This window comes from Mytilus trossulus, unplaced genomic scaffold (genome assembly GCF_036588685.1).
Source record: "Mytilus trossulus isolate FHL-02 unplaced genomic scaffold, PNRI_Mtr1.1.1.hap1 h1tg000428l__unscaffolded, whole genome shotgun sequence".
NCBI classification, from domain to species: Eukaryota; Metazoa; Mollusca; class Bivalvia; order Mytilida; family Mytilidae; genus Mytilus; species Mytilus trossulus.
The window spans coordinates 18,132-34,117 of NW_026963356.1; the positions used below are offsets into that span (position 1 = coordinate 18,132).

A 15,986-nucleotide genomic window follows, 5' to 3' on the forward strand; every position below is an offset into this window, starting at 1 on the left:
TTTCTCCGGATCGATATTGATATTAATAACGGTATATGCTTCAAACAACTGTTATGTGTACGTGGTCAATGAAAGAAACGGTATATGTTTGTCCTATCGTGCATATATATACTATATGATTTCCTTTTACAACCGATACTTTATATATGTCTTTCTTCAGCTCAATATATAACGCGGCCGACTGATTGAGGTTCAGTACATGAAAATGAATTACAAATGTACTTGCTCAACAAATTTCAATCCCAATACATCTGTTAGAGACATAAACATGATAAAGATAGCCATTTCGTTTTTGATGCAAGACTATTTTAGTAATCAGAGTGGCATGTATATACATGGTATGAAAATACACTACTTAAATTTAATGTTCTATCTTTGTGAAGGGGATGTAGCTCAGTGGTAGAGCGTTCGCTTTGCATGTGAAAGGCCCCGGGTTCGATCCCCGGCATCTCCACTCCTAATTTTTTGTCAATGTAATTGAGTCCAATTAAACTATGTCTTTCGTGCACGGTCAAGTGAAAATGCACAGTAAAACATAAGAGAGCATCTCCGACCTCTCTTAGGACACCTACATGAACACTTGTCCTGCGGTAAAAGGCGGAATTGAAAAAGGAAATATTGATGAAAATCCAGGGACGGGGATGTAGCTCAGTGGTAGAGCGTTCGCTTCGCATGTGAAAGGCCCCGGGTTCGATCCCCGGCATCTCCATATTTTTTGGCCGCAGACAAAAGCGGCATCGAGAAATCAAAGTAATCTCGCCTACACAATGCTGCTTTGCCCTGAAAATCATAAAAGCGCAACGAAATATAAGTGCTGTTTGGACAGCGCACTCGGCACAGATGACTTAAAACTTCAAAATCACTCTTCTTAAAAGGCATGTCTCAAATGCACGCTCAAACATTTCAGGCAAAGCCGAATTAATACCACACTCCCTTTCCCCGACAGGGTTTACTTGTGTCACAATTTTATGTGGATTATAACTTATCGTGAGTCAGAACAAATCGAATGTTAAAGTAAATGATTCCAGCCTGAAACAATGCGTTTTATAGAGTAGCGTCGACAGTCGCCACTATTCGCGGTGATTTCGCTGCCTTTTGCAGTCTTAAGTTATTGGCATTCTATTGTCTATCTAACGCCAGTCGACATTCCCAGTGACGTTGTAACGTACAAAAAGGCATGATTGCTGTTATTGTTGCTCTTTATATGTGTTAAGTTACCCCACTATGAGTAAGTCCCAGGTAGTCTAGTGGTTAGGATTCCGCGCTCTCACCGCGGCGGCCGGGGTTCGATTCCCCGTCTGGGAAGATATTTTTGCGCCTTTTCTCCGGATCGATATTGATATTAATAACGGTATATGCTTCAAACAACTGTTATGTGTACGTGGTCAATGAAAGAAACGGTATATGTTTGTCCTATCGTGCATATATATACTATATGATTTCCTTTTACAACCGATACTTTATATATGTCTTTCTTCAGCTCAATATATAACGCGGCCGACTGATTGAGGTTCAGTACATGAAAATGAATTACAAATGTACTTGCTCAACAAATTTCAATCCCAATACATCTGTTAGAGACATAAACATGATAAAGATAGCCATTTCGTTTTTGATGCAAGACTATTTTAGTAATCAGAGTGGCATGTATATACATGGTATGAAAATACACTACTTAAATTTAATGTTCTATCTTTGTGAAGGGGATGTAGCTCAGTGGTAGAGCGTTCGCTTTGCATGTGAAAGGCCCCGGGTTCGATCCCCGGCATCTCCACTCCTAATTTTTTGTCAATGTAATTGAGTCCAATTAAACTATGTCTTTCGTGCACGGTCAAGTGAAAATGCACAGTAAAACATAAGAGAGCATCTCCGACCTCTCTTAGGACACCTACATGAACACTTGTCCTGCGGTAAAAGGCGGAATTGAAAAAGGAAATATTGATGAAAATCCAGGGACGGGGATGTAGCTCAGTGGTAGAGCGTTCGCTTCGCATGTGAAAGGCCCCGGGTTCGATCCCCGGCATCTCCATATTTTTTGGCCGCAGACAAAAGCGGCATCGAGAAATCAAAGTAATCTCGCCTACACAATGCTGCTTTGCCCTGAAAATCATAAAAGCGCAACGAAATATAAGTGCTGTTTGGACAGCGCACTCGGCACAGATGACTTAAAACTTCAAAATCACTCTTCTTAAAAGGCATGTCTCAAATGCACGCTCAAACATTTCAGGCAAAGCCGAATTAATACCACACTCCCTTTCCCCGACAGGGTTTACTTGTGTCACAATTTTATGTGGATTATAACTTATCGTGAGTCAGAACAAATCGAATGTTAAAGTAAATGATTCCAGCCTGAAACAATGCGTTTTATAGAGTAGCGTCGACAGTCGCCACTATTCGCGGTGATTTCGCTGCCTTTTGCAGTCTTAAGTTATTGGCATTCTATTGTCTATCTAACGCCAGTCGACATTCCCAGTGACGTTGTAACGTACAAAAAGGCATGATTGCTGTTATTGTTGCTCTTTATATGTGTTAAGTTACCCCACTATGAGTAAGTCCCAGGTAGTCTAGTGGTTAGGATTCCGCGCTCTTAAGAAGAGACAATAAGCGTTTGCGGGAATATAATGAAAGCAACAATGAAATACAAGTTACGCGTTTAGATACATTAGACGATATAACAGTTGAAAACGAAAATGAAATTATTAGTATTAATAATGATGAACCAAGTATGGAATGTGAAAATGAACCCGTTTGTGCCTCTGAATACACATCAACACAGTGTGGTGACAATATAGAACGATCGTCTGTAAATATAGACAGTGACTTGCCTAACCGGTTTATCAACTTACCTATACACAATTTAGATCCAATAATAAACACACATGAAGAGAAGACAATAGTAACTAAATTAAAACCAGATCAAAAAGTCAAACCAAAGGATAACGGACCGAATATTGATACGGAAAAGTGCGATGAAGATACTGTTAGTCCGCCACAAATATTACATGAACGTTTTGGCAAAATAGTTTTTAAAAAAAGTCGAGCTGGCCGAGATTTATTGATTGGAAAGGTACAAAACAGGGAATTGTTGGTTGTATATGAAACAGATAGAATGCAGATTAGAACATTGAATGATGATGATTATAACTATGAACATTATGAACAGTTGGTTGTAAAAGAATTTGAGGATGTGACTGAAACAATTTTTTGGAACGATACGGCCAATTATGGAATTGAAAAAATGATAAACTATGTGAAAAAACATAATTTATAATGTAAATTTTATATGATATGATAAGTCTAGTGTGAGATAGGGATGACTGAACTTTGTATGATAGTGTTTTTTATTGTTATGTTTTAATTGATTTAATTGGTTTTTTTTTTATAGACAATACAATGTATTTCCACAGACCGTGTCATATTTACAAAATAACATCGAGTTCATTGTTTTGCGTTACTGGAATGGATTCAACCAGCCGTATATGCGTTATGTGAATCTTTGACTTTTGATAAAGACACTTTTACTATTATGGAAACTATTGACTTTAGATATTAGATTTAACATGTTTAATAACTATTTAATTGTCTGACAATACTTTGAGATAATATTTTAACCGTGTGTGAGATAATAAAAAAAAAAAAGTTAAAAAAAAAAAAAAGAATATAAAAATGAATGATAGAGTAAGAATGAGGAAGCCAAAGAGTATAGGGACTTGATGTTTTCTATTATATATGTAAATATTGTAAAAATGAGATGATGAGATGAAGTTGAATAAATATACAAGATAAAAAAAAAAAGGATTCCGCGCTCTCACCGCGGCGGCCGGGGTTCGATTCCCCGTCTGGGAAGATATTTTTGCGCCTTTTCTCCGGATCGATATTGATATTAATAACGGTATATGCTTCAAACAACTGTTATGTGTACGTGGTCAATGAAAGAAACGGTATATGTTTGTCCTATCGTGCATATATATACTATATGATTTCCTTTTACAACCGATACTTTATATATGTCTTTCTTCAGCTCAATATATAACGCGGCCGACTGATTGAGGTTCAGTACATGAAAATGAATTACAAATGTACTTGCTCAACAAATTTCAATCCCAATACATCTGTTAGAGACATAAACATGATAAAGATAGCCATTTCGTTTTTGATGCAAGACTATTTTAGTAATCAGAGTGGCATGTATATACATGGTATGAAAATACACTACTTAAATTTAATGTTCTATCTTTGTGAAGGGGATGTAGCTCAGTGGTAGAGCGTTCGCTTTGCATGTGAAAGGCCCCGGGTTCGATCCCCGGCATCTCCACTCCTAATTTTTTGTCAATGTAATTGAGTCCAATTAAACTATGTCTTTCGTGCACGGTCAAGTGAAAATGCACAGTAAAACATAAGAGAGCATCTCCGACCTCTCTTAGGACACCTACATGAACACTTGTCCTGCGGTAAAAGGCGGAATTGAAAAAGGAAATATTGATGAAAATCCAGGGACGGGGATGTAGCTCAGTGGTAGAGCGTTCGCTTCGCATGTGAAAGGCCCCGGGTTCGATCCCCGGCATCTCCATATTTTTTGGCCGCAGACAAAAGCGGCATCGAGAAATCAAAGTAATCTCGCCTACACAATGCTGCTTTGCCCTGAAAATCATAAAAGCGCAACGAAATATAAGTGCTGTTTGGACAGCGCACTCGGCACAGATGACTTAAAACTTCAAAATCACTCTTCTTAAAAGGCATGTCTCAAATGCACGCTCAAACATTTCAGGCAAAGCCGAATTAATACCACACTCCCTTTCCCCGACAGGGTTTACTTGTGTCACAATTTTATGTGGATTATAACTTATCGTGAGTCAGAACAAATCGAATGTTAAAGTAAATGATTCCAGCCTGAAACAATGCGTTTTATAGAGTAGCGTCGACAGTCGCCACTATTCGCGGTGATTTCGCTGCCTTTTGCAGTCTTAAGTTATTGGCATTCTATTGTCTATCTAACGCCAGTCGACATTCCCAGTGACGTTGTAACGTACAAAAAGGCATGATTGCTGTTATTGTTGCTCTTTATATGTGTTAAGTTACCCCACTATGAGTAAGTCCCAGGTAGTCTAGTGGTTAGGATTCCGCGCTCTCACCGCGGCGGCCGGGGTTCGATTCCCCGTCTGGGAAGATATTTTTGCGCCTTTTCTCCGGATCGATATTGATATTAATAACGGTATATGCTTCAAACAACTGTTATGTGTACGTGGTCAATGAAAGAAACGGTATATGTTTGTCCTATCGTGCATATATATACTATATGATTTCCTTTTACAACCGATACTTTATATATGTCTTTCTTCAGCTCAATATATAACGCGGCCGACTGATTGAGGTTCAGTACATGAAAATGAATTACAAATGTACTTGCTCAACAAATTTCAATCCCAATACATCTGTTAGAGACATAAACATGATAAAGATAGCCATTTCGTTTTTGATGCAAGACTATTTTAGTAATCAGAGTGGCATGTATATACATGGTATGAAAATACACTACTTAAATTTAATGTTCTATCTTTGTGAAGGGGATGTAGCTCAGTGGTAGAGCGTTCGCTTTGCATGTGAAAGGCCCCGGGTTCGATCCCCGGCATCTCCACTCCTAATTTTTTGTCAATGTAATTGAGTCCAATTAAACTATGTCTTTCGTGCACGGTCAAGTGAAAATGCACAGTAAAACATAAGAGAGCATCTCCGACCTCTCTTAGGACACCTACATGAACACTTGTCCTGCGGTAAAAGGCGGAATTGAAAAAGGAAATATTGATGAAAATCCAGGGACGGGGATGTAGCTCAGTGGTAGAGCGTTCGCTTCGCATGTGAAAGGCCCCGGGTTCGATCCCCGGCATCTCCATATTTTTTGGCCGCAGACAAAAGCGGCATCGAGAAATCAAAGTAATCTCGCCTACACAATGCTGCTTTGCCCTGAAAATCATAAAAGCGCAACGAAATATAAGTGCTGTTTGGACAGCGCACTCGGCACAGATGACTTAAAACTTCAAAATCACTCTTCTTAAAAGGCATGTCTCAAATGCACGCTCAAACATTTCAGGCAAAGCCGAATTAATACCACACTCCCTTTCCCCGACAGGGTTTACTTGTGTCACAATTTTATGTGGATTATAACTTATCGTGAGTCAGAACAAATCGAATGTTAAAGTAAATGATTCCAGCCTGAAACAATGCGTTTTATAGAGTAGCGTCGACAGTCGCCACTATTCGCGGTGATTTCGCTGCCTTTTGCAGTCTTAAGTTATTGGCATTCTATTGTCTATCTAACGCCAGTCGACATTCCCAGTGACGTTGTAACGTACAAAAAGGCATGATTGCTGTTATTGTTGCTCTTTATATGTGTTAAGTTACCCCACTATGAGTAAGTCCCAGGTAGTCTAGTGGTTAGGATTCCGCGCTCTCACCGCGGCGGCCGGGGTTCGATTCCCCGTCTGGGAAGATATTTTTGCGCCTTTTCTCCGGATCGATATTGATATTAATAACGGTATATGCTTCAAACAACTGTTATGTGTACGTGGTCAATGAAAGAAACGGTATATGTTTGTCCTATCGTGCATATATATACTATATGATTTCCTTTTACAACCGATACTTTATATATGTCTTTCTTCAGCTCAATATATAACGCGGCCGACTGATTGAGGTTCAGTACATGAAAATGAATTACAAATGTACTTGCTCAACAAATTTCAATCCCAATACATCTGTTAGAGACATAAACATGATAAAGATAGCCATTTCGTTTTTGATGCAAGACTATTTTAGTAATCAGAGTGGCATGTATATACATGGTATGAAAATACACTACTTAAATTTAATGTTCTATCTTTGTGAAGGGGATGTAGCTCAGTGGTAGAGCGTTCGCTTTGCATGTGAAAGGCCCCGGGTTCGATCCCCGGCATCTCCACTCCTAATTTTTTGTCAATGTAATTGAGTCCAATTAAACTATGTCTTTCGTGCACGGTCAAGTGAAAATGCACAGTAAAACATAAGAGAGCATCTCCGACCTCTCTTAGGACACCTACATGAACACTTGTCCTGCGGTAAAAGGCGGAATTGAAAAAGGAAATATTGATGAAAATCCAGGGACGGGGATGTAGCTCAGTGGTAGAGCGTTCGCTTCGCATGTGAAAGGCCCCGGGTTCGATCCCCGGCATCTCCATATTTTTTGGCCGCAGACAAAAGCGGCATCGAGAAATCAAAGTAATCTCGCCTACACAATGCTGCTTTGCCCTGAAAATCATAAAAGCGCAACGAAATATAAGTGCTGTTTGGACAGCGCACTCGGCACAGATGACTTAAAACTTCAAAATCACTCTTCTTAAAAGGCATGTCTCAAATGCACGCTCAAACATTTCAGGCAAAGCCGAATTAATACCACACTCCCTTTCCCCGACAGGGTTTACTTGTGTCACAATTTTATGTGGATTATAACTTATCGTGAGTCAGAACAAATCGAATGTTAAAGTAAATGATTCCAGCCTGAAACAATGCGTTTTATAGAGTAGCGTCGACAGTCGCCACTATTCGCGGTGATTTCGCTGCCTTTTGCAGTCTTAAGTTATTGGCATTCTATTGTCTATCTAACGCCAGTCGACATTCCCAGTGACGTTGTAACGTACAAAAAGGCATGATTGCTGTTATTGTTGCTCTTTATATGTGTTAAGTTACCCCACTATGAGTAAGTCCCAGGTAGTCTAGTGGTTAGGATTCCGCGCTCTCACCGCGGCGGCCGGGGTTCGATTCCCCGTCTGGGAAGATATTTTTGCGCCTTTTCTCCGGATCGATATTGATATTAATAACGGTATATGCTTCAAACAACTGTTATGTGTACGTGGTCAATGAAAGAAACGGTATATGTTTGTCCTATCGTGCATATATATACTATATGATTTCCTTTTACAACCGATACTTTATATATGTCTTTCTTCAGCTCAATATATAACGCGGCCGACTGATTGAGGTTCAGTACATGAAAATGAATTACAAATGTACTTGCTCAACAAATTTCAATCCCAATACATCTGTTAGAGACATAAACATGATAAAGATAGCCATTTCGTTTTTGATGCAAGACTATTTTAGTAATCAGAGTGGCATGTATATACATGGTATGAAAATACACTACTTAAATTTAATGTTCTATCTTTGTGAAGGGGATGTAGCTCAGTGGTAGAGCGTTCGCTTTGCATGTGAAAGGCCCCGGGTTCGATCCCCGGCATCTCCACTCCTAATTTTTTGTCAATGTAATTGAGTCCAATTAAACTATGTCTTTCGTGCACGGTCAAGTGAAAATGCACAGTAAAACATAAGAGAGCATCTCCGACCTCTCTTAGGACACCTACATGAACACTTGTCCTGCGGTAAAAGGCGGAATTGAAAAAGGAAATATTGATGAAAATCCAGGGACGGGGATGTAGCTCAGTGGTAGAGCGTTCGCTTCGCATGTGAAAGGCCCCGGGTTCGATCCCCGGCATCTCCATATTTTTTGGCCGCAGACAAAAGCGGCATCGAGAAATCAAAGTAATCTCGCCTACACAATGCTGCTTTGCCCTGAAAATCATAAAAGCGCAACGAAATATAAGTGCTGTTTGGACAGCGCACTCGGCACAGATGACTTAAAACTTCAAAATCACTCTTCTTAAAAGGCATGTCTCAAATGCACGCTCAAACATTTCAGGCAAAGCCGAATTAATACCACACTCCCTTTCCCCGACAGGGTTTACTTGTGTCACAATTTTATGTGGATTATAACTTATCGTGAGTCAGAACAAATCGAATGTTAAAGTAAATGATTCCAGCCTGAAACAATGCGTTTTATAGAGTAGCGTCGACAGTCGCCACTATTCGCGGTGATTTCGCTGCCTTTTGCAGTCTTAAGTTATTGGCATTCTATTGTCTATCTAACGCCAGTCGACATTCCCAGTGACGTTGTAACGTACAAAAAGGCATGATTGCTGTTATTGTTGCTCTTTATATGTGTTAAGTTACCCCACTATGAGTAAGTCCCAGGTAGTCTAGTGGTTAGGATTCCGCGCTCTCACCGCGGCGGCCGGGGTTCGATTCCCCGTCTGGGAAGATATTTTTGCGCCTTTTCTCCGGATCGATATTGATATTAATAACGGTATATGCTTCAAACAACTGTTATGTGTACGTGGTCAATGAAAGAAACGGTATATGTTTGTCCTATCGTGCATATATATACTATATGATTTCCTTTTACAACCGATACTTTATATATGTCTTTCTTCAGCTCAATATATAACGCGGCCGACTGATTGAGGTTCAGTACATGAAAATGAATTACAAATGTACTTGCTCAACAAATTTCAATCCCAATACATCTGTTAGAGACATAAACATGATAAAGATAGCCATTTCGTTTTTGATGCAAGACTATTTTAGTAATCAGAGTGGCATGTATATACATGGTATGAAAATACACTACTTAAATTTAATGTTCTATCTTTGTGAAGGGGATGTAGCTCAGTGGTAGAGCGTTCGCTTTGCATGTGAAAGGCCCCGGGTTCGATCCCCGGCATCTCCACTCCTAATTTTTTGTCAATGTAATTGAGTCCAATTAAACTATGTCTTTCGTGCACGGTCAAGTGAAAATGCACAGTAAAACATAAGAGAGCATCTCCGACCTCTCTTAGGACACCTACATGAACACTTGTCCTGCGGTAAAAGGCGGAATTGAAAAAGGAAATATTGATGAAAATCCAGGGACGGGGATGTAGCTCAGTGGTAGAGCGTTCGCTTCGCATGTGAAAGGCCCCGGGTTCGATCCCCGGCATCTCCATATTTTTTGGCCGCAGACAAAAGCGGCATCGAGAAATCAAAGTAATCTCGCCTACACAATGCTGCTTTGCCCTGAAAATCATAAAAGCGCAACGAAATATAAGTGCTGTTTGGACAGCGCACTCGGCACAGATGACTTAAAACTTCAAAATCACTCTTCTTAAAAGGCATGTCTCAAATGCACGCTCAAACATTTCAGGCAAAGCCGAATTAATACCACACTCCCTTTCCCCGACAGGGTTTACTTGTGTCACAATTTTATGTGGATTATAACTTATCGTGAGTCAGAACAAATCGAATGTTAAAGTAAATGATTCCAGCCTGAAACAATGCGTTTTATAGAGTAGCGTCGACAGTCGCCACTATTCGCGGTGATTTCGCTGCCTTTTGCAGTCTTAAGTTATTGGCATTCTATTGTCTATCTAACGCCAGTCGACATTCCCAGTGACGTTGTAACGTACAAAAAGGCATGATTGCTGTTATTGTTGCTCTTTATATGTGTTAAGTTACCCCACTATGAGTAAGTCCCAGGTAGTCTAGTGGTTAGGATTCCGCGCTCTCACCGCGGCGGCCGGGGTTCGATTCCCCGTCTGGGAAGATATTTTTGCGCCTTTTCTCCGGATCGATATTGATATTAATAACGGTATATGCTTCAAACAACTGTTATGTGTACGTGGTCAATGAAAGAAACGGTATATGTTTGTCCTATCGTGCATATATATACTATATGATTTCCTTTTACAACCGATACTTTATATATGTCTTTCTTCAGCTCAATATATAACGCGGCCGACTGATTGAGGTTCAGTACATGAAAATGAATTACAAATGTACTTGCTCAACAAATTTCAATCCCAATACATCTGTTAGAGACATAAACATGATAAAGATAGCCATTTCGTTTTTGATGCAAGACTATTTTAGTAATCAGAGTGGCATGTATATACATGGTATGAAAATACACTACTTAAATTTAATGTTCTATCTTTGTGAAGGGGATGTAGCTCAGTGGTAGAGCGTTCGCTTTGCATGTGAAAGGCCCCGGGTTCGATCCCCGGCATCTCCACTCCTAATTTTTTGTCAATGTAATTGAGTCCAATTAAACTATGTCTTTCGTGCACGGTCAAGTGAAAATGCACAGTAAAACATAAGAGAGCATCTCCGACCTCTCTTAGGACACCTACATGAACACTTGTCCTGCGGTAAAAGGCGGAATTGAAAAAGGAAATATTGATGAAAATCCAGGGACGGGGATGTAGCTCAGTGGTAGAGCGTTCGCTTCGCATGTGAAAGGCCCCGGGTTCGATCCCCGGCATCTCCATATTTTTTGGCCGCAGACAAAAGCGGCATCGAGAAATCAAAGTAATCTCGCCTACACAATGCTGCTTTGCCCTGAAAATCATAAAAGCGCAACGAAATATAAGTGCTGTTTGGACAGCGCACTCGGCACAGATGACTTAAAACTTCAAAATCACTCTTCTTAAAAGGCATGTCTCAAATGCACGCTCAAACATTTCAGGCAAAGCCGAATTAATACCACACTCCCTTTCCCCGACAGGGTTTACTTGTGTCACAATTTTATGTGGATTATAACTTATCGTGAGTCAGAACAAATCGAATGTTAAAGTAAATGATTCCAGCCTGAAACAATGCGTTTTATAGAGTAGCGTCGACAGTCGCCACTATTCGCGGTGATTTCGCTGCCTTTTGCAGTCTTAAGTTATTGGCATTCTATTGTCTATCTAACGCCAGTCGACATTCCCAGTGACGTTGTAACGTACAAAAAGGCATGATTGCTGTTATTGTTGCTCTTTATATGTGTTAAGTTACCCCACTATGAGTAAGTCCCAGGTAGTCTAGTGGTTAGGATTCCGCGCTCTCACCGCGGCGGCCGGGGTTCGATTCCCCGTCTGGGAAGATATTTTTGCGCCTTTTCTCCGGATCGATATTGATATTAATAACGGTATATGCTTCAAACAACTGTTATGTGTACGTGGTCAATGAAAGAAACGGTATATGTTTGTCCTATCGTGCATATATATACTATATGATTTCCTTTTACAACCGATACTTTATATATGTCTTTCTTCAGCTCAATATATAACGCGGCCGACTGATTGAGGTTCAGTACATGAAAATGAATTACAAATGTACTTGCTCAACAAATTTCAATCCCAATACATCTGTTAGAGACATAAACATGATAAAGATAGCCATTTCGTTTTTGATGCAAGACTATTTTAGTAATCAGAGTGGCATGTATATACATGGTATGAAAATACACTACTTAAATTTAATGTTCTATCTTTGTGAAGGGGATGTAGCTCAGTGGTAGAGCGTTCGCTTTGCATGTGAAAGGCCCCGGGTTCGATCCCCGGCATCTCCACTCCTAATTTTTTGTCAATGTAATTGAGTCCAATTAAACTATGTCTTTCGTGCACGGTCAAGTGAAAATGCACAGTAAAACATAAGAGAGCATCTCCGACCTCTCTTAGGACACCTACATGAACACTTGTCCTGCGGTAAAAGGCGGAATTGAAAAAGGAAATATTGATGAAAATCCAGGGACGGGGATGTAGCTCAGTGGTAGAGCGTTCGCTTCGCATGTGAAAGGCCCCGGGTTCGATCCCCGGCATCTCCATATTTTTTGGCCGCAGACAAAAGCGGCATCGAGAAATCAAAGTAATCTCGCCTACACAATGCTGCTTTGCCCTGAAAATCATAAAAGCGCAACGAAATATAAGTGCTGTTTGGACAGCGCACTCGGCACAGATGACTTAAAACTTCAAAATCACTCTTCTTAAAAGGCATGTCTCAAATGCACGCTCAAACATTTCAGGCAAAGCCGAATTAATACCACACTCCCTTTCCCCGACAGGGTTTACTTGTGTCACAATTTTATGTGGATTATAACTTATCGTGAGTCAGAACAAATCGAATGTTAAAGTAAATGATTCCAGCCTGAAACAATGCGTTTTATAGAGTAGCGTCGACAGTCGCCACTATTCGCGGTGATTTCGCTGCCTTTTGCAGTCTTAAGTTATTGGCATTCTATTGTCTATCTAACGCCAGTCGACATTCCCAGTGACGTTGTAACGTACAAAAAGGCATGATTGCTGTTATTGTTGCTCTTTATATGTGTTAAGTTACCCCACTATGAGTAAGTCCCAGGTAGTCTAGTGGTTAGGATTCCGCGCTCTCACCGCGGCGGCCGGGGTTCGATTCCCCGTCTGGGAAGATATTTTTGCGCCTTTTCTCCGGATCGATATTGATATTAATAACGGTATATGCTTCAAACAACTGTTATGTGTACGTGGTCAATGAAAGAAACGGTATATGTTTGTCCTATCGTGCATATATATACTATATGATTTCCTTTTACAACCGATACTTTATATATGTCTTTCTTCAGCTCAATATATAACGCGGCCGACTGATTGAGGTTCAGTACATGAAAATGAATTACAAATGTACTTGCTCAACAAATTTCAATCCCAATACATCTGTTAGAGACATAAACATGATAAAGATAGCCATTTCGTTTTTGATGCAAGACTATTTTAGTAATCAGAGTGGCATGTATATACATGGTATGAAAATACACTACTTAAATTTAATGTTCTATCTTTGTGAAGGGGATGTAGCTCAGTGGTAGAGCGTTCGCTTTGCATGTGAAAGGCCCCGGGTTCGATCCCCGGCATCTCCACTCCTAATTTTTTGTCAATGTAATTGAGTCCAATTAAACTATGTCTTTCGTGCACGGTCAAGTGAAAATGCACAGTAAAACATAAGAGAGCATCTCCGACCTCTCTTAGGACACCTACATGAACACTTGTCCTGCGGTAAAAGGCGGAATTGAAAAAGGAAATATTGATGAAAATCCAGGGACGGGGATGTAGCTCAGTGGTAGAGCGTTCGCTTCGCATGTGAAAGGCCCCGGGTTCGATCCCCGGCATCTCCATATTTTTTGGCCGCAGACAAAAGCGGCATCGAGAAATCAAAGTAATCTCGCCTACACAATGCTGCTTTGCCCTGAAAATCATAAAAGCGCAACGAAATATAAGTGCTGTTTGGACAGCGCACTCGGCACAGATGACTTAAAACTTCAAAATCACTCTTCTTAAAAGGCATGTCTCAAATGCACGCTCAAACATTTCAGGCAAAGCCGAATTAATACCACACTCCCTTTCCCCGACAGGGTTTACTTGTGTCACAATTTTATGTGGATTATAACTTATCGTGAGTCAGAACAATCGAATGTTAAAGTAAATGATTCCAGCCTGAAACAATGCGTTTTATAGAGTAGCGTCGACAGTCGCCACTATTCGCGGTGATTTCGCTGCCTTTTGCAGTCTTAAGTTATTGGCATTCTATTGTCTATCTAACGCCAGTCGACATTCCCAGTGACGTTGTAACGTACAAAAAGGCATGATTGCTGTTATTGTTGCTCTTTATATGTGTTAAGTTACCCCACTATGAGTAAGTCCCAGGTAGTCTAGTGGTTAGGATTCCGCGCTCTCACCGCGGCGGCCGGGGTTCGATTCCCCGTCTGGGAAGATATTTTTGCGCCTTTTCTCCGGATCGATATTGATATTAATAACGGTATATGCTTCAAACAACTGTTATGTGTACGTGGTCAATGAAAGAAACGGTATATGTTTGTCCTATCGTGCATATATATACTATATGATTTCCTTTTACAACCGATACTTTATATATGTCTTTCTTCAGCTCAATATATAACGCGGCCGACTGATTGAGGTTCAGTACATGAAAATGAATTACAAATGTACTTGCTCAACAAATTTCAATCCCAATACATCTGTTAGAGACATAAACATGATAAAGATAGCCATTTCGTTTTTGATGCAAGACTATTTTAGTAATCAGAGTGGCATGTATATACATGGTATGAAAATACACTACTTAAATTTAATGTTCTATCTTTGTGAAGGGGATGTAGCTCAGTGGTAGAGCGTTCGCTTTGCATGTGAAAGGCCCCGGGTTCGATCCCCGGCATCTCCACTCCTAATTTTTTGTCAATGTAATTGAGTCCAATTAAACTATGTCTTTCGTGCACGGTCAAGTGAAAATGCACAGTAAAACATAAGAGAGCATCTCCGACCTCTCTTAGGACACCTACATGAACACTTGTCCTGCGGTAAAAGGCGGAATTGAAAAAGGAAATATTGATGAAAATCCAGGGACGGGGATGTAGCTCAGTGGTAGAGCGTTCGCTTCGCATGTGAAAGGCCCCGGGTTCGATCCCCGGCATCTCCATATTTTTTGGCCGCAGACAAAAGCGGCATCGAGAAATCAAAGTAATCTCGCCTACACAATGCTGCTTTGCCCTGAAAATCATAAAAGCGCAACGAAATATAAGTGCTGTTTGGACAGCGCACTCGGCACAGATGACTTAAAACTTCAAAATCACTCTTCTTAAAAGGCATGTCTCAAATGCACGCTCAACATTTCAGGCAAAGCCGAATTAATACCACACTCCCTTTCCCGACAGGGTTTACTTGTGTCACAATTTTATGTGGATTATAACTTATCGTGAGTCAGAACAAATCGAATGTTAAAGTAAATGATTCCAGCCTGAAACAATGCGTTTTATAGAGTAGCGTCGACAGTCGCCACTATTCGCGGTGATTTCGCTGCCTTTTGCAGTCTTAAGTTATTGGCATTCTATTGTCTATCTAACGCCAGTCGACATTCCCAGTGACGTTGTAACGTACAAAAAGGCATGATTGCTGTTATTGTTGCTCTTTATATGTGTTAAGTTACCCCACTATGAGTAAGTCCCAGGTAGTCTAGTGGTTAGGATTCCGCGCTCTCACCGCGGCGGCCGGGGTTCGATTCCCCGTCTGGGAAGATATTTTTGCGCCTTTTCTCCGGATCGATATTGATATTAATAACGGTATATGCTTCAAACAACTGTTATGTGTACGTGGTCAATGAAAGAAACGGTATATGTTTGTCCTATCGTGCATATATATACTATATGATTTCCTTTTACAACCGATACTTTATATATGTCTTTCTTCAGCTCAATATATAACGCGGCCGACTGATTGAGGTTCAGTACATGAAAATGAATTACAAATGTACTTGCTCAACAAATTTCAATCCCAATA

The 15,986-nt window shown here is 40.3% G+C and overlaps 32 non-coding genes across 32 annotated transcripts; all 32 read left to right on the plus strand.

Annotated features, from left to right (window-relative positions):
• Positions 1–382: 382 nt before the first annotated feature.
• On the plus strand, positions 383–454 carry Trnaa-ugc (transfer RNA alanine (anticodon UGC)). The gene has a single exon. It is a non-coding gene; the product is annotated as a tRNA-Ala (tRNA).
• A 183-nt stretch (positions 455–637) lies between these two features.
• On the plus strand, positions 638–709 carry Trnaa-cgc (transfer RNA alanine (anticodon CGC)). The gene has a single exon. It is a non-coding gene; the product is annotated as a tRNA-Ala (tRNA).
• Positions 710–1,233: 524 nt separating this feature from the next.
• Trnae-cuc (transfer RNA glutamic acid (anticodon CUC)) lies at positions 1,234–1,305 on the plus strand. The gene has a single exon. It is a non-coding gene; the product is annotated as a tRNA-Glu (tRNA).
• A 397-nt stretch (positions 1,306–1,702) lies between these two features.
• On the plus strand, positions 1,703–1,774 carry Trnaa-ugc (transfer RNA alanine (anticodon UGC)). The gene has a single exon. It is a non-coding gene; the product is annotated as a tRNA-Ala (tRNA).
• Positions 1,775–1,957: 183 nt separating this feature from the next.
• Trnaa-cgc (transfer RNA alanine (anticodon CGC)) lies at positions 1,958–2,029 on the plus strand. The gene has a single exon. It is a non-coding gene; the product is annotated as a tRNA-Ala (tRNA).
• A 2,214-nt stretch (positions 2,030–4,243) lies between these two features.
• On the plus strand, positions 4,244–4,315 carry Trnaa-ugc (transfer RNA alanine (anticodon UGC)). Its single transcript has one exon. It is a non-coding gene; the product is annotated as a tRNA-Ala (tRNA).
• Positions 4,316–4,498: 183 nt separating this feature from the next.
• On the plus strand, positions 4,499–4,570 carry Trnaa-cgc (transfer RNA alanine (anticodon CGC)). The gene has a single exon. It is a non-coding gene; the product is annotated as a tRNA-Ala (tRNA).
• Positions 4,571–5,094: 524 nt separating this feature from the next.
• On the plus strand, positions 5,095–5,166 carry Trnae-cuc (transfer RNA glutamic acid (anticodon CUC)). Its single transcript has one exon. It is a non-coding gene; the product is annotated as a tRNA-Glu (tRNA).
• A 397-nt stretch (positions 5,167–5,563) lies between these two features.
• Trnaa-ugc (transfer RNA alanine (anticodon UGC)) lies at positions 5,564–5,635 on the plus strand. Its single transcript has one exon. It is a non-coding gene; the product is annotated as a tRNA-Ala (tRNA).
• Positions 5,636–5,818: 183 nt separating this feature from the next.
• Trnaa-cgc (transfer RNA alanine (anticodon CGC)) lies at positions 5,819–5,890 on the plus strand. The gene has a single exon. It is a non-coding gene; the product is annotated as a tRNA-Ala (tRNA).
• A 524-nt stretch (positions 5,891–6,414) lies between these two features.
• On the plus strand, positions 6,415–6,486 carry Trnae-cuc (transfer RNA glutamic acid (anticodon CUC)). The gene has a single exon. It is a non-coding gene; the product is annotated as a tRNA-Glu (tRNA).
• A 397-nt stretch (positions 6,487–6,883) lies between these two features.
• Positions 6,884–6,955, plus strand: Trnaa-ugc (transfer RNA alanine (anticodon UGC)). The gene has a single exon. It is a non-coding gene; the product is annotated as a tRNA-Ala (tRNA).
• A 183-nt stretch (positions 6,956–7,138) lies between these two features.
• Trnaa-cgc (transfer RNA alanine (anticodon CGC)) lies at positions 7,139–7,210 on the plus strand. The gene has a single exon. It is a non-coding gene; the product is annotated as a tRNA-Ala (tRNA).
• Positions 7,211–7,734: 524 nt separating this feature from the next.
• Trnae-cuc (transfer RNA glutamic acid (anticodon CUC)) lies at positions 7,735–7,806 on the plus strand. Its single transcript has one exon. It is a non-coding gene; the product is annotated as a tRNA-Glu (tRNA).
• A 397-nt stretch (positions 7,807–8,203) lies between these two features.
• Positions 8,204–8,275, plus strand: Trnaa-ugc (transfer RNA alanine (anticodon UGC)). Its single transcript has one exon. It is a non-coding gene; the product is annotated as a tRNA-Ala (tRNA).
• Positions 8,276–8,458: 183 nt separating this feature from the next.
• Positions 8,459–8,530, plus strand: Trnaa-cgc (transfer RNA alanine (anticodon CGC)). The gene has a single exon. It is a non-coding gene; the product is annotated as a tRNA-Ala (tRNA).
• Positions 8,531–9,054: 524 nt separating this feature from the next.
• Positions 9,055–9,126, plus strand: Trnae-cuc (transfer RNA glutamic acid (anticodon CUC)). The gene has a single exon. It is a non-coding gene; the product is annotated as a tRNA-Glu (tRNA).
• Positions 9,127–9,523: 397 nt separating this feature from the next.
• Positions 9,524–9,595, plus strand: Trnaa-ugc (transfer RNA alanine (anticodon UGC)). The gene has a single exon. It is a non-coding gene; the product is annotated as a tRNA-Ala (tRNA).
• Positions 9,596–9,778: 183 nt separating this feature from the next.
• Positions 9,779–9,850, plus strand: Trnaa-cgc (transfer RNA alanine (anticodon CGC)). The gene has a single exon. It is a non-coding gene; the product is annotated as a tRNA-Ala (tRNA).
• Positions 9,851–10,374: 524 nt separating this feature from the next.
• Positions 10,375–10,446, plus strand: Trnae-cuc (transfer RNA glutamic acid (anticodon CUC)). The gene has a single exon. It is a non-coding gene; the product is annotated as a tRNA-Glu (tRNA).
• Positions 10,447–10,843: 397 nt separating this feature from the next.
• Trnaa-ugc (transfer RNA alanine (anticodon UGC)) lies at positions 10,844–10,915 on the plus strand. The gene has a single exon. It is a non-coding gene; the product is annotated as a tRNA-Ala (tRNA).
• A 183-nt stretch (positions 10,916–11,098) lies between these two features.
• On the plus strand, positions 11,099–11,170 carry Trnaa-cgc (transfer RNA alanine (anticodon CGC)). The gene has a single exon. It is a non-coding gene; the product is annotated as a tRNA-Ala (tRNA).
• A 524-nt stretch (positions 11,171–11,694) lies between these two features.
• Positions 11,695–11,766, plus strand: Trnae-cuc (transfer RNA glutamic acid (anticodon CUC)). Its single transcript has one exon. It is a non-coding gene; the product is annotated as a tRNA-Glu (tRNA).
• A 397-nt stretch (positions 11,767–12,163) lies between these two features.
• Positions 12,164–12,235, plus strand: Trnaa-ugc (transfer RNA alanine (anticodon UGC)). The gene has a single exon. It is a non-coding gene; the product is annotated as a tRNA-Ala (tRNA).
• Positions 12,236–12,418: 183 nt separating this feature from the next.
• Positions 12,419–12,490, plus strand: Trnaa-cgc (transfer RNA alanine (anticodon CGC)). Its single transcript has one exon. It is a non-coding gene; the product is annotated as a tRNA-Ala (tRNA).
• A 524-nt stretch (positions 12,491–13,014) lies between these two features.
• Positions 13,015–13,086, plus strand: Trnae-cuc (transfer RNA glutamic acid (anticodon CUC)). The gene has a single exon. It is a non-coding gene; the product is annotated as a tRNA-Glu (tRNA).
• Positions 13,087–13,483: 397 nt separating this feature from the next.
• On the plus strand, positions 13,484–13,555 carry Trnaa-ugc (transfer RNA alanine (anticodon UGC)). Its single transcript has one exon. It is a non-coding gene; the product is annotated as a tRNA-Ala (tRNA).
• Positions 13,556–13,738: 183 nt separating this feature from the next.
• On the plus strand, positions 13,739–13,810 carry Trnaa-cgc (transfer RNA alanine (anticodon CGC)). Its single transcript has one exon. It is a non-coding gene; the product is annotated as a tRNA-Ala (tRNA).
• Positions 13,811–14,333: 523 nt separating this feature from the next.
• Positions 14,334–14,405, plus strand: Trnae-cuc (transfer RNA glutamic acid (anticodon CUC)). Its single transcript has one exon. It is a non-coding gene; the product is annotated as a tRNA-Glu (tRNA).
• Positions 14,406–14,802: 397 nt separating this feature from the next.
• On the plus strand, positions 14,803–14,874 carry Trnaa-ugc (transfer RNA alanine (anticodon UGC)). The gene has a single exon. It is a non-coding gene; the product is annotated as a tRNA-Ala (tRNA).
• A 183-nt stretch (positions 14,875–15,057) lies between these two features.
• Trnaa-cgc (transfer RNA alanine (anticodon CGC)) lies at positions 15,058–15,129 on the plus strand. Its single transcript has one exon. It is a non-coding gene; the product is annotated as a tRNA-Ala (tRNA).
• Positions 15,130–15,651: 522 nt separating this feature from the next.
• Trnae-cuc (transfer RNA glutamic acid (anticodon CUC)) lies at positions 15,652–15,723 on the plus strand. Its single transcript has one exon. It is a non-coding gene; the product is annotated as a tRNA-Glu (tRNA).
• The last annotated feature ends 263 nt before the right edge of the window (positions 15,724–15,986 follow it).